Source organism: Nycticebus coucang, chromosome 9, assembly GCF_027406575.1.
Source record: "Nycticebus coucang isolate mNycCou1 chromosome 9, mNycCou1.pri, whole genome shotgun sequence".
Lineage (NCBI taxonomy): Eukaryota > Metazoa > Chordata > Mammalia > Primates > Lorisidae > Nycticebus > Nycticebus coucang.
This window is the reverse complement of record NC_069788.1, coordinates 48,378,495-48,387,205: the sequence shown is the minus strand read 5'-3', so window position 1 is coordinate 48,387,205 and position 8,711 is coordinate 48,378,495. Positions and strand designations below refer to the sequence as shown.

The following is an 8,711-nucleotide window of genomic DNA, read 5'->3' as shown; positions in this document are numbered from 1 at the left end:
AAAAGTCTTCCTCAAAATAGGATCATAAGTCACCGTAATATGATGGTCATTTATTTCACCAAGAGGGAGAGTCATCAAAAGATTTCAAAGGATATACAGGAAGTTAAATGAAGGTAAAAACTTTAACCCTTTTAAAGTTTATGAATTTTTTAGTTAATCAAAATCTTAATAAAGATAAATCAGAAATTATCTTGAGAAAGCATATAAAATCTTTGTTTCTTTTAGGCCAGTTTCCCAAAGGGCAAAGAAAACTATAGTGCAATTGTTTCTTTTTCATGGGAAGCTGATTTAAACAACTTGCGAGTTAAAGCTGATAAAAAGGGAACATGGATTATCAGACACAGCAAGGTTGTGTCCAGGATCCTGATGGTTCAGTGGATTATAGAGGAATGTGAGTCAGATAAACTAGTTATTAGCTAATTGCCCCAGAGAAAGCCCCTCCCCCAGAAAAGCCCCTCCTGCTTTCTACAGACCAAGATTAACTATGGCCTGCACCTAACGCCTCTTCTGGCCAGGGCAGTAACTCCTTATTGGCTATTCTACCCTCCCATCACCATTCTAAGACTTCCCCTAACTGAACCTATATAGCTCTCTCTGGCACGCGTGCTCTCTCTCTCTCCCCTCCTCTCTCCTCTCTCCTCTCTCCTCTCTCCTCTCTCTCTGTCTCGCTCCCCGTCTCTCCCCACCCCACCTTTTTTCATCTCTCTTTTCTCCCCTCTCTCTCTCTCTTCTTTTCTCTCCTCCTTGGTGCTGCTCTGCAGCATCCCTCCCTCGCCAATAAAAACCTTTCCTACAAGCCTTGGTGGTCTGTGAGATCTTTGCTGGTCGAGTGCCCCACCTTTCACTAGTACCTGGAGTAGGGGGACTCTCCTCCAATCAACTCTCAGCAATAGAATGAGAATTTTTTTGACCATAGTAAATACTTCAGACATATCAAGAAAAGCCAAGTATAAATTAAGTTATACTGTAAAAACCTATTTTTCTAATCCTTTAATATAAAACATTTAGTGGCAGACCATAACAACAGAGTTAACTACAGTGGAGCAGGGGCAGGAGCAAAGAAAGTGTTAAAATAGAAGTGTTAACAAGATTCCACCATGTTATTTTCACTGTGGGACTGCTTGGGAACATAATCGCCCTGTATGTGTTTCTGGGTATCTGCCACAAAAGAAATGCCATTCAAATTTACCTACTTAATGTAGCCATTGCAGACATCCTACTCATATTCTGCCTCTCTTTCCAAATAAGGTATCATATTAACCAAAACAAGTGGACACTAGGTGTGATTCTGTGCAAGGTTGTGGCAACACTATTTTATATGAATATGAACATTAGCATTATTTTGCTTGGATTCATCAGTTTGGATCACTACATAAAAATGAATAAGTCTATACAACAACAGAAGGCAATAACAACCACACAAAGTATTTATATTTGCTGTACAGTATGGAGAGTTGCACCTCCTGGATTTTTAACCATGATTATTTTTTCTTTTGAGACAGAGTCTCAGGCTGCTGCTCTGGTTAGAATGCCATAGCGTCATCATAGCTCACAGATGTCCTGGGCTCAAGCGATCCCCTTGCCTCAGCCTCCCAAGTAGCTGGGACTACAGGCACCAACCATAATGCCCAGCTAGTTTTTCTATTTTTAGTAGAGATGGGGTCTCATTCTTGCTCAGGCTGGTCTCCAACTCAATGAGCTCAAGCAATCCACCTGCCTCGACCTCCCAGAATGCTGAGATTACAGGGGTGAGCCACGGCACCCAGCCAACCATGATTATTTTAACACTTAAGAAAGGAGGGCTGCTCGGTGCTTGTAGCACAGTGGTTAAGGCACCAGTCATTTGCACCGAGACTGGTGGGTTCGAACCCAGCCCAACCTGCTAAAAACAAGAAAATAGTCGGGTGTTGTGGCAGGCGCCTGTAGTACCAGCTACTTGGGAGGCTGAAGCAAGAGAATCTCTTAAGCCCAGGAGTTGCAGGTTGCTGTGAGCCATGACGCCATGCACTCTACCGAGGGCAACATAATGAGACTCTGTCTCGAAAAAGAAAAAGAAAGGAAGGCGTAATTCCACAATGTGTTCCCATTATTAAGATAAGCATAATGCGAAAGGAGAAACTATTTTTATCTTCATTATTGTAGTAATGTTTTGGCTAATTTTCCACTAATAATCCTTTCATTATATTAAGATTGGTAAGAATCTATCGAGGATTTCTAAATGGAGATCCAAATTGCCTAATTCTGGTAAATATGCCACTACACCCACGATTCCTTAATCGTACGTATCATTTTCACTGTATGTTTTGTTCCCTGTCATGCTTTTCGATTCATCTACATTTCTTCACAACTAAACGCATCGTCTTGCTTCTGGAGGGAGATTGTTCACAAAACCAATGAGACCATGCTGGTTCTCTCATCTTTCAATAGCCACTTAGATGCAGTCATGTGTTTCCTGATGTCCAGTAACATTCGCACAGTAACATGCCAACTTCTTTTTAGACAAGTTCAAGGTGAAGCAAGCAGGAGTGAAAGGACTTCAGAATTTAAACCAGGATACTCCTTGCATGATGCATCTGTGGCCCCCAAAATGCAGTTTATTTCTAAAACTACTCGAGGTAAACATACTATAAGAATGATACTGGAAAAAGCCCAAGTGCTCATCAATCCATGAATGGATTAATAAATTGTGGTATATGTACACCATGGAATATTATGCAGCCTTAAAGAAAGATGGAGACTTTACCTCTTTCATGTTTACATGGATGGAGCTGGAACATATTCTTCTTAGTAAAGTATCTCGAGAATGGAAGAAAAAGTATCCAATGTACTCAGCCGTACTATGAAACTAATTTATGGCTTTCACATGAAAGCTATAACTCAGTTATAACCTAAGAATATGGGGAAGGGGGAGAGGGAGGGGAGGGAGGGAAGAGGATGGGCGGAAGGAGGGTGATTGGTGGGATTACACCTGCGGTGCATCTTACAAGGGTACATGTGAAACTTAGTAAATGTAGAATATAAATATCTTAACACAATAACTAAGAAAATGCCAGGAAGGCTATTTTAACTAGTGTGATGAAAATATGTCAAATGGTCTATAAAACCAGTGTGTGGTGCCCCATTATCACATTAATGTACACAGCTATGATTTAATAAAAAAAGGATACAATATAGACTCTTAATTTTTTTAAAAAGTAAATCATTAAACAATGTTCTAGCATTTACAAAACTTGGCTCTACTCAAAGCTCTCTTTATATTTGTGGCATTTCATTTGCTTAATTGTAAACTATTTCAAGGCAAATAAAAGGCTTATATTCATCATTATATTTTAAATCTGTATGTAAAATCTTTTGAAAATGCTTTGTTAAGCTAACACTCTTAACATAGATGATAAGGTTAAGTGAAATCCATGGCTTCAATACCAAAATAATTAAAAGAAGTTCCATTGTTTCTAAAGGCACTAACGTTGTTATTAAAATCAACCACTTGATACTATTTAAAGTGTGTTTAGAAGTAAATGATTTGAGGACCCACTTAAAATATCAGGAAAATAGGTGGCGCCTGTAGCTCAAGCGGTTAAGGCACCAGCCACATACACCAGAGCTGGCAGGTTCGAATCTGGCCTGGGCCTGCCAAACAGTGATAACTACAACCAAAAAATAGCCAGGCATTGTGGCGGACACCTGTAGTCCCAGGTACTTGGGAGGCTGAGGCAAGAGAATCATTTAAGCCCAGAAGTTGAGGTTGCTGTGAGCTGTGACGCCACAGCACTCTACCCAGGGCGATAGCTTGAGGCTCGGTCTCAAAAAATAAAAATAAAAATAAAAAACAAAATATCAGAAAATTAATGTTCATTTGTCATTTCAAAAGCTTGTATATTTTGCCACTGTGTTCATTTATGCATAAACCTACATAAAAGATGAAATAATAAACTTCCAACTAATTGAAAAACATGTTAAAGTAGAAGAAAAGCCTAAAGCAGCAAGACACAGCAAAAATTGAATCCTTGAGTAAAATCTGAGAATCTTTACAAGGAAATAGGTTGTAGAATTAAAAGCAAAATGTCTTGGGATATCATTAAGAGCATATTAGTACTTTCAGAAAATGCTGTTTTAGTTAAGAATTTTTTCTTTTAAATGTGGCCAACTTCACAAAAATAGAGACATACATATCTGGAATCAAATAGAACACCATGAGATAAAACTAAAATATTACAGCCACCTGATTTTTGACAAACCAAACAGAACATTCACTGGGCGAAAAAAATCCCTATTCAGTAAATGGTGCCAGGAGAACTGGATATCCATATGTAAAAGACTGAAACTGGCCCCGCATCTTTCACCACTCACTAAAATTGATTCAAGATGGATAAAAGACCTAAATCTAAGCCATGAATCAATAAAAATTCTCGAAGAAAGTGTGGGAAAGACACTTGAAGATAACAGCCCAGGGAAAGACTTTATGAAGACTTCCATGGCAATTGCAACAACAACAAAAATAAACAAATAGGACTTAATTAAACTGAAAAGCTTCTGTACAGCTAAGGAGACAACCACCAAAGCAAATAAACAATTATCAGAATAGGAAAAGATACTTGCATATTTTGAGTCAGACAAATGCTTGATAAATAGGATCTACAGAGAACTCGAATTAAGCAACAACAAAAAAAGCCAACAATCCCGTATATTAATGGGCAAGTGAGATGACTAGAACCTTCTCTAAAGAAGACATATAAATGGCTAACAAGCATATGAAAAAATGCTCATCTTCCCTAATTATCAGAGAAATGCAAATCAAAGCCACCCTGAGATATCACCTAACCCCAGTGAGAATGACCCACATCACAAAGTCCCAAAGCTGCAGATGCTGGTGCAGAGGTGGAGAGAAGGGAACACTTTTACACTGTTGCTGGAACCGCAAACTAATACAATTAGGAAGTGTGGAGAATCCTCAAAGAACTCAAATTACACCTCCCAATTTGATCCTGCAATTCCATTACTACACACCTACCCAGAAGAAAAAAAGTTATTTTATTATTAGGAATTTGTACTAGATTATTTATTGCAGCTCAATTTATAATTGCCAAGATGTGGGAATAACCTAAATGCCCTTTAACACAGGAATGGATTAACATTACCACATTCTGTGGTATATGAATACCATAGAATACTATATAGCCACTAAAAAGGATGGTGACTTTACATCTTTTGTATTAATTTAGATGGAGTTGAAATACATTCTTTTTAGTAAAGTATCATAAGAATGGAGAAGCAGACTTGGCACCCGTAGCTCAGTGGTTACAGAGCCAGCAACATACACCGGGGCTAGCGGGTTTGCACCCACCCCAGGCCTGCTGAACAACAACAAATACAACAACAACAGCAACAAAAATAGCCAGGCGTTGTTGTAAGGGCCTGTAGTCCCAGCTACTTGGGAGGTTGAGGCAAAAGGATCACTTAAGTCCAAGAGTTTGAGGTTGCTGTGAGCTGTGACGCCACGGCACTCTACCAAGGGGACATAATGAGACTGTGTCTCAATAAAAAGAAAAGAATGGAGAAGCCAGAATCCAATGTACTCAATTCTGATATGAGGACAACTGATGCTAGGCCATGGTGGGAGAAGGGGAATAGGGGCGGGAAAAGAGGGAAGGAGGGAGGGGGGTGTGGGTCCATGGTGTGTGACACACCTCTTGGGGGTGGGAAACTATTAATAGAGGGACTTCACCCAGAAAATGCAAGCGATATAATCTGGCTCACCATACCCTCAATGATTCCCCAATGATAAAAAAAAAAAAAAAAGAAACAAAAATAAATAAATAAATAAATATAGCCAACTTAATCATACACAAAATTTCTATATAAATTCCCTTTCATGAACCTCATTAGAACTTACACAGACCACCTACAATATTCTTGGACTTTCTGTTTTCTCCTAAGTTTCTCTTTTTCAAAATAACCAGTCATTTTATTTGAGGAAAAAAAATTACCATGCAGGATACTTCTTCATACAATATTATTTTCTTTTCTATTAACATTTTTTATAAACAGGTTAATAAAACCTGTTTAAAACCCATTAGAAACAGGTTTTAAATTCATAAGTTTTTCTATCTTAAGTTTTTCCATTCCTAAGTTTTTTTATATCTTACTCTTCTACTTATTCATTCCATTCAGCCTACTTTCATTTTCTAAATTCATATATTGAATTAACCTTTAAATAACTTATGAAATAGGCAACATTTTTTTTCTTACTAAAGAGCACATTTTATGTCCTTCTTAACATTTGTTGCAAATGAACACTTTCTATGTATTTTGGGAAGTTCACTTTATATATATATAGTATCAAATACATTAACCAGAAATTTTAACTCTCAGTGATATAAACCTTAGTGAAATGCTAGGAAGCAAGAAATCTGTCTCTTGTACTGAATATAATATCCATGCCTTGTAATGGAAAGCATTTTATAATTTTTACGCATGTGCTATCTCTAAGCCTCTATATGATGCCTCGAGGGGCGGAAACAGTGAACACTGTCTCAAAAGGCCTTTTCAGAATCATGGAAAAGTCGGTGACTCCCCCAGTATTGTGGCTTCCAGATGTAAGAAAGCTCTTTTATCCTTTCATGCATGTGAGGCAAGGAATGAGTTTGAAAGTGTTAACTCAGGACCCGGAAAATATTAAGATACTTGTTACTTATTTCTCAGAGGAACTGGGCATTGTCACAAGGGATGGGCTTTTTGCTTTCGGGCTGCTGCAGCCACTTGTGACCTGCTTCAGGAAGCGGAGACATTTACACTAGACGAGCCCAACACAGTGCACACCGTCTACTGGGTGCTCCCCAGGCTGGAACAGAAATGGGGGTATTGACTGCCCTCTGGGAGGCTCAGCAGACATCAGGCCATCCCTTTAGTCAACCCAAATGAGTTGGTCTGAGAGTGGTCTCCACTTTTAATCCTGCCATTATACTTCCTCAAATGCCACCTGAACCTGGTATGACAGTTCACTAGTAATTAGACAAGTTTATTCCATCCAGCCAGGTATGATAGACAAATCCCTAGAAAGCCCAAACCTAGAGATGTTTCCTGATGGAAGCAGGTTTATGAGTTAGGGAGGACGGAGGCCTTGGCATGCAGTGGCACTCCATCAACAGACATTACAGGCCAAACACCCCCCAGAACCTCAGCACAGAAGGCAGAACTCACAGCCTTATCAGAGCTCCCCAGGTAGGTAAAGGAGAGTGGGTGACCATGGACACAGACTCCAGGTTGCTTGTGTTTTTCATGCTCCTGGCACCATCTGGAAAGATGCATTTTAGCTCCCAAGGACGTAGCTATGGTGCATTGTCTTGGACATCAGGAGGCAGACACTTTGCTGTCAAGGGCCAATCATTGGGCAGATCAGGCCACAGAGAAAGCAGCAGGAAAAAGGCTCCCAAGACTTTACTGATGCCCTTGCTGCCTGAAGTAGATCCCGGCCCTGACCCTCCCTCATGCTCAGAGGAGGATTTGAAAAGGAAGCTCAACTGGGGGTTCGACCCCAACCACAGGACTCAGGGTGAGTGGATACACGATGAGACAACAACAGTTCTGGTACCCAAATGCCTTATGGTTGACCCTGTCAAGCATATTCATGATTGTCCCCTTTATGGCAGGAATGCCACCCTACAAGGGATGCAAAAATAGACTTACTGATCCACGTATGAAAACACCATTCGGGAGTTAGAGAAAAGTATCTCCTCTGTGCTCAGAATAACCCTAAGCCTAGCCCTCTTCCCCCAGCACAAGGAGTTCAGGCCAGGGGTGAAGGGTCCACAAAGGACTGAGACTGATTTCACTGTGATGCCAAGGGCAGCAGGAGATTTCAAGTATCCATGTGTGTTTATGAATACCTTCTTGAACTGAGTTGAGGCCTTTCCTGGCTGGACAGAAAGAGCTCTGAAGCCATGAAGGCCTTAATAAAAGAGGCTGTTCCTCAATTTGCAGTACTGGTTTGCATTCAGGGTGACAATGCTGCTGCCTTTGTGGCCCAGGTCACGTAGGATGTTTCCCAGTTCCTCAGTGTAACTTGGAATCTCCATACACCCTGGAGACCACAGTCCATGGGAAACACTGAAATGGTGAATTATACCATAAAAAAATGTCTTTTTCTAAGACTTGCCAAGAAACTAATCCCTAGGATAAGGCACTGCCTATTGCCCCACTTACAGTAAGGGCAGACCCCAGAAGCAGCCTCAAGTTGTGCCCTTTTGAAATTCTGTGTGGGAGACCCTTCCTGTGCTCTAGCTCTAGACTGCAGGATCCCAACAGCTCCCTCATCAGAGAGCCAGATGCCATAGACGTATACAGTCCACTGGCCTGATGCTAACTGCTATTCATGAGTTTGCTTCCAGCAGGTTGCGGTTCCCAGTGGATGTTCCCTTACATTGCATCTGTCCTGGAGGCTGGGTGCTGCTTAGGACTTGGAGAAATCAACAACCTGAGGACAACCTGAAGCCCCAGTGGAAGGGGCCCTATGAAGTCTTGCTGGTGACCCAGTCCTCTGTCAGGCTCTCAGGAGTCAAGCACTAGATTCATCATATTCAGGGGAAGCCAGCTCCACTGACTCCAGGCCCAGAAAGAAAAATTAGGAGAGATAGTGGGTTCTCATGAGTGAATAATTGAGCCCCTGACAGATTTTAAATATATCTTCAAGAAAAACTCTAGATAAGCAGTTT

At 40.6% G+C, this 8,711-nt stretch overlaps 1 pseudogene; it reads left to right on the top strand.

Moving 5' to 3' along the window:
* The first annotated feature begins 326 nt into the window (after nucleotides 1-326).
* LOC128594687 (probable G-protein coupled receptor 34) lies at nucleotides 327-8,356 on the top strand (annotated as a pseudogene).
* Nucleotides 8,357-8,711: the final 355 nt, after the last annotated feature.